Here is a 7,225-nt window from a genome sequence, read left to right as displayed (position 1 = left end):
AGTGTCCCTGCCTAAGTATCCTTTAAGCTCTCTTAACATATTCTCTGGTACATTTTAATATCACTATCCGACAAATGTGTCGTGGTATGGTTCGGTTCAGACAAGCCAGGGAAAATGAGACTCACAGTATCGCTAACACTAAGATTTAATGGTTACTATGCTCAGAGGTCACGGACGAGGTCTCGTTGGGAGAAGGTCCGGAGTGAAGGCCTCATACAAGCGTCGTGGCTGTGGACGAAGGCCACAGGAGGGAATAAGGCGACTTACTGGAGAGAACTGGTCCCGAGGCGTTCTGCTGGTGAGAATTGGTCCCGGGGTGTCCTGCTGGGGAGAAATGGTCCCAAGGCGTCTTGCTGGAGAGAACTGCTGTTTGGAGAGGATTGCTGCTTGGAGTTGAGCCCGGGAGAGAGGCGACTTGCGACTTGCAAGAGAAGACCACCCGCTCGCGCGGGATCGGTTTTTGTGGGAGGGGAAGAATGTCGGTAAGAAAGTGAAAAGATAGTAGTAGTGTATAAAAGAGGACTTCTGCCACCGGGCGATTAGGGATATTTATTCGTGGTGTTGTGGCTTTGGAGGTGTGGGCAGGAGACTTGGGGTTGGAGGCAGGGATTAAATGTGTAACCGTGAGGTTACATAGGAATATTTATTCTTCTTATCCTCATCCAACAAAGTTAGAAAAAGAGTAGGAGGTTTATAGGGAAAGATAGAGAAATTGGAAATGATTTTAGCGGTAGGTAACCTAAAATGAAAAGATGTAGTAGGAAAGTTCGAAATGAAAATAATTTCAGTAGAAGAGAAAGTTTATGTAGATGTTTGTGTATGTAGTTGTTATTTTTGTTTGCGATATGGTTTTGTGTATTCTACGCATAGAGGGTTGTTGTCTCCAAACGTGTGTACTTACAGTCTGACAATTAATGGGCTATATACATTATCATTATTATCATTATTATTATTATTATTATTATTATTATTATTATTATTATTATCATTATTATTATTATTATTATTATTATTATTATTATTATTATTATTATTATTATTATTATTATTATTATTATTATTATTATTATTATTATTATTATTATTATTATTATTATTATTATTATTATCATCATTATCATTAATTTTATTAGTATTGTTATTATCACCAGTCAAAGCTGGTGAAGGGATACATTATTGATATGCGCGGCTATACACGATTTATCGTGTACACCGCACGTGGGAGAGGCGCAGCTGACAGATAGTCTGTACGGTGTGGTCTAGGTGTGATGTGTTGTATTAGGTGTTTGTGTCTGTCGTGCAGTTTTTCTAGGTGTCTCATGTGAAGTTTGTGTTTGTGTTGGTTGAGTGGACGGATGTTGGAAATGCGGTGTAGGGATTCAGCGGTTCTGAAGTCGCTCCATCGCGAACCTGTGATGAACTTGACAGCGGCATTCTGAACCTTCTGATGGTCGTAGTTGTTAGTGGGATATGTCAGCTGGCTCAGTCCCGGGGATTGGCACAGTATCGGTCTGACAAGGGCTAGGTACAATCGATGTTTGGTGGACAGTGTTGCAGTTTTGAAGCGTCTTAGCCTTCCCAGCACAGCCTTAGCCTTCGCTCCCTGTCTGCGGAAGTGTGGGGTCCAGGTAAGGCCACCATCCAGTGTGCTACCCAGCACACACGCATGGTCTTTCACTGGAGTGTTCGTGATTGTTCTGTTGGTTTGCTTGCAGGAGAAGTATACAGCTTTGTATTTTGACGCGTTGGTCTTAATGCGCCACTTTTGCTCCCACGTGTGTGCCCCGTCTAGGATGTTTTGCATTACATGTAACGCTCCCTGCAGCGTTTTTTGTCTGCTAATGTGATTAGTGTCGTCCGCTTGGTTGCGTGGATAAGTCATTCGTGTATAGATTGTACAGAGTGGGGACAAGGACTGACCCTTGCGGTACTCCAGCCTTCGGCACAAAAGGTTGGGACAGACAGCCCCTCCACTTTATTCTTATTGTCCTGTCGTCCAGGTAGTTGCAGAGCAACTTTCTGAACGGCAGGGCAAAGTCGAAATTGTGGTACAATTTGTACTTAAGGCCTCATGCCAGACAGTATCGAATGCCTTCTCCACATCCTTACAAACCAAAATAGCCTTACCAGGGCGACCGTCTGGCGGTCTTTGAACCCATTGAGTGATCATGGAAATGACGTCGTCTGCACCGCGCCCCGGTCGAAAACCAAACTGGCAATCCCTCAGCACATTCTCCGTCTCCAGGTACACGGTCAGGCGGCGGCAGAGGACGTGCTCAAACACCTTACCAAAGTACTCCAGAAGGGAGATCGGCCAGTATGAAAGGGGGCGGAGGCGGATTTCTGGGGTTTGGGAATAAGAATGGTATGGGAGGCCTTAAAAAGTTGTGGGAAGTACCCTGAGGCTAGTGAGCTACTGTATAGTGTCGTCATGTGTGAGATTATGTTGTCTGGCATACGTTTGAGTAGGTGTGCATCGATGCCTGAAGGGCCAGGGGATTTGAATTTTAAAGCCGAGATAACCCCCTTTACCTCCTCCAAAACGAGGAGCCGGATAAGAGGATCATCTTCATCTAACTGAGAGAGATCAACAGTCTCGTCGGGAGTGAGGTCACTGCACCTATTCATGAAAGAGTTAACATTGTGCAATGTGCTAAAGCAATGTGGTCCTTGCACAGGATGGGGCTTAAGGACATCACTCCATGCTGACGCCAGAAGGTCAGCTTGGTGTTGGGGGGAGTGTGCAGAGTGGTTCAGATGGTTGATGACCTTGGGTGGAGGCACAGAGCACTCCTCTAGCTGTCGTTTGACGGTCCTCCAGAACTTGGAAGGGTCCGTGGTGGGGAAGCAAGAAAAACGGAAATATCGAGACCAGGGTTCCGCGGGTCGAGAGCTGTCAGTCACTCACACACCAGTGTGTGGAGCGAAGCTCCATCTTCTGATTAAAGAGGTAGCTAAGGCAGATAGATAACATATAATAATGCCAACAGTTTGTATAGTGCAGAAGTGCGATGCCGTTAGACTGAAAGGTGATAAAGATATACATTTCTTTTCACTGCCCAAAGATAAAGAACTTAGAAAGAAATGGATTGAATTATGTGGCACACACAATACTCGGTCATATGGATATGTATGCAGCCGTCATTTTGAAAGTAACTATTCATTAGCAACATTTCCTGAAATTTTCTTTCAATTGCAAATAAACAGACTAAAGAATCCGGTTAAAATATAACTGAGCTTGGTGAAGATAAAGGTCTACATATAAATTGACATGTCATCCCATCTAATAACTCGTCATATTAATATAATCCACCTAATGTGAAAGCATGGAAAACATTTTTATAACTTTTCTGGCGGTCATATCTCAGATACTGATAATTTGAGGATAAGAAAGTGATACTGCGTAATTTCAGTATTATGTGAACATCAGTGTAATTTTAAAGTTTACCATACATACAGATGGTTTTCTTTATAGTATACATTTTCTTCCACCTCTCACTCTCTCCCCATCTGAATTTCCTATGACGTCACGGTGGAGGTGCGCGGAGGGGGGGGGTGCTCAACGTACCTTATAGTATTCGTTTTACCTTGGATACCTCAACGTTACAACGAAAGAACTCCACGCCATCACCCGAGCCAAGGCACTCTCTACGCCTCTCGTTCTGTTGGTAAATGCCCTCTTCACCCCCCTTTCGACTGAGTATAGCCCCTGCGGTCTAAAAACTTGCTCGGTCGACTGGTGGGCAGGCGCGGATCCAGGAATGTTATTTGGAGGGGGGGGGGCGAACCGATAACCGATACTTGAAGCACGCCGATATTTTAACCCCAAGAATAATGCTGTTGGCTTGGAGACTGGTCCAGAAACCTAAGTCTGTTTTGCTCGTAATTGTATGTAAAATCATACATAATTCACAAATATAATTCAAATACTAAATTCGCACTAAAAAGTGTTTATCTAAGGAGAATCAAACTCGAGATGAGTGAACAATGGTAATGGACCATTACCATTGTTCTTCATACTCGGGGCGTTGGGGGGGGGGGGCACCTGGGCCCCCCCTTGTATCCGCGCCTGATACCACCACCTACTCGACACTTGGAGGAATTCCGTTCTAGGATATACTTCTCTCTTCGCTTATCACCTAACCTAGTACAACCGCCAACTAATTGTTGGGAGAAGGCAACACCTGGCAACAATCCCTTGTAATTCGCTAACGCCTAACTGATTTTCAAATCCGGATACGTAGGATTCTTGTTGATCACTACGTTCCTTAACCCTTGTGTTTCTGTACGTATAGTAAACTCCCGATAGCTAACTTGATCACTGGCCCATCATCCCACGCCTGTTGACGGTTCGGGGTTTTAATGGGCGAGTCGTTATACCCACGCGCTATACCCCGGGCGCCTTGGGATCGCGTTTGCACCCTTGGAGGAGTCCCTGTCAACCACGTTCTAAATTAAACTAAGGTTCACTACCTCGTTTTGTGTTGGAGCATCAAGGTGATCTAAAACCCTTAAAAATGCTTCCCTACTTGACTCCTGAACTGGGTGGTGGGAATTTTTCTCCCTTACAAAACTCGAAGGCTCCCAATCGCCCAATACATACGAATGTGCCACCCATAACGTAACAGACGGGTGGAGGGATGCAGTGCCCCGTCACGAGATTCGATGTCACGTAGACCTTCCAAAAGCGAGAAAAAATAATACACAATCAAATTTCCGGTATATATATATATATATATATATATATATATATATATATATATATATATATATATACATACACACACACACCAAGGGCTTTTCCCCCTTACAATGGAGGTAGCCATAGTCAAAAGACATAATTCTACTCCCACCTATTTCACTCCCATTCACCATCTCTCCCTCCCTCTCATCTTGGCCTCTCAGGGATGACGGGTCTTCCCTGCATCTCGTCCATCGCCCTGAGTCAGAAGCAATGCAGCAAGACAACACATCCACATCAAGGCCGCTTCATTTTACACAACCATTCTCTACTGACTCCTATCTTCTGCTTTCTTCCTTCCTCAACAGACATCCCCTTCTTTGAGTGGAATGGTGGTGAGGTAAACGACAAAAACAGCTGGAGTTTTATTACTGACGTTTCGTCCTAGAAGGACTTCTTCAGAGTGTATACAAAGAAATAAAATAACAGCTTAAATACCCCCACCTTATCCCGTTCCTCCCTGATCATCGTCGCTCCTCCCACGCCTCCGCTCTGCCTCGCGAAGAACCAAGTGGATTGCTATCCTCGCTAACTTGACAAATCCATCACGGTGGTTGTTACATGGATGCAAACTGATGTATGCTGTCTCAATTGTCCTCCTTTCTTTCTTGGGTAGACCTCTATGTAGTACCTCTGTTTTCTCCCAGTCTGGTAGGTAGCCAAAATTGTTAATGTGAACCACTAAAGAATTTGTCATTAAGGGGCAGAGTATTAGTGTACAATGTTGTCTTTGTGCTTTTCCTGTAGACTAAAAATACGGTCTGCCCTCAATGACAAAATCAAGAGTGGATTGGGCAGAGTAGTAGTGTACAATGTCGTCTTTGTTTGTGCTTTTCCTGTAGACTGAAAATGCAGTCTGCCCACAATGACAAAATCAAGAGTGGAATTGTCATAGGTTTCTTCCTGAGGGCATATAGAATATGTAGTGAGGGTTTCATTCAGGAAGAAATTAAGTACATATTTGATGTTTTCAGAAAACTATGTTATCCAGAAGGGTTATTATGCAGGTTAAAAGACAAGGCGTTGAAAATAACAAAAAGGAGAAAAAGTGACACATTGGGAGAGACCCAGATTGACAGCAGTGGGTTTTTGTCTGTCCCCAACTCTAGACTTATGGGTGAACTGGGACAGTGTCTCACTAAAGCAGAGTTAGAAATTGCTTACAGTACTGGTACCAGGACAAATGATATTCTAAAAAACGGAGTTCATAACAAGGCCGAAGCGGAAGAGAACAGCATAGTTTATAAAATACCATGCAAAAGCTGTCCCATTAGTTATTACGGAGAGACTGGCAGAGGGATTGCCAAGAGGACATCCGAGCACAAAAGTGACGTCAGAGCCCACCGAAATTCTAATTCTTTAGCGATTCACCTTAACAACTTTGGCCACCTACCAGACTGGGAGGAAACAGAGGTACTACATAGAGGTCTACCCAAGAAAGAAGGACAACTGAGGCAGCCTACATGATGGATTTGTCAAGTTAGCGAGGATAGCAAGCCACTTGGTTCTTCGCAAGGCCGAGCGGAGGCGTGGGAGGAGCAACGGTGATCAGGGAGGAAAGGGATAAGGTGGGAGTATTTAAGCTGTTATTTTATTCTTTTGTATACATTCTGAAGAAGTCCCTCTAGGACGAAACGTCAGTAATAAAACTACAAAGGTTTTTGTTGTTTACCACACCACCCTTCCACTTGTGTTGAATTACATACTTCATCATCCCCCTCTTTCTCAATGCCCCTTTTACCCCATCCATCCATCTCATTCTTGGTCGCTCCCTCATGTTCCCTCCATCCACTTCTGCCTTCCACACCTTTTACTAATCTTTCTTCACTCAGTGTTTCCAATGTCCAAACCATCCCAATACTCTTTCATCAACCCTATCTCTTATCTCCTTTTCCATCACCCGTTCTCCTCGTTTCTCATGATCATATTCTGTAGTTATGTAGACTAGTTGATTTCCCACAGACATACCAGGTCGGAATTCAAACTGTTGGGGTGACATGAGGTCATGTTTAGGGAAGTACGAATATATAACATCAGCTTAGTTGAGGGTATCTAGTTTAGTTAATAGTTCTGTTTCCTGAAGGAAGTTGTGGAGAGATGGAGAGTTATTGGTATTTTGTCATTTAGGATTTGGCATTGAGTCATTGCTGTTTGAGAATGTAAATGACAGAGTAGGTACTTATTGCAGGGTGTTATGTAAATTGGGTATTCTAGTAACATGTGCAATATTGCAAGGGGAACCTTACATTAGAATGGGTGGAGGGGTACTTTTTTGTCATGAGGTGGCTATGTGTGAGGTGAAAATAACTTGTTCTTAGGTGCACCAGTGTCATTTCAAAATATTGGTTACATTGATGTGAAGAGAGCTACAAATGTAAATGGGATTTGATCATTTTTAGATGACTTGTTGAGTGCTGCTTCCAGTGTCTTTACCACATGTTTCTATTGCTGATTGAAGAAGTGAATTTGTTGATGGGAGTGAAG

The sequence above is a fragment of the Oratosquilla oratoria genome, chromosome 38 (genome assembly GCF_046742065.1).
Source record: "Oratosquilla oratoria isolate Oo_2021 chromosome 38, ASM4674206v1, whole genome shotgun sequence".
In the NCBI taxonomy this organism is placed as follows: Eukaryota; Metazoa; Arthropoda; class Malacostraca; order Stomatopoda; family Squillidae; genus Oratosquilla; species Oratosquilla oratoria.
Note: the sequence above shows the minus strand (reverse complement) of the source record.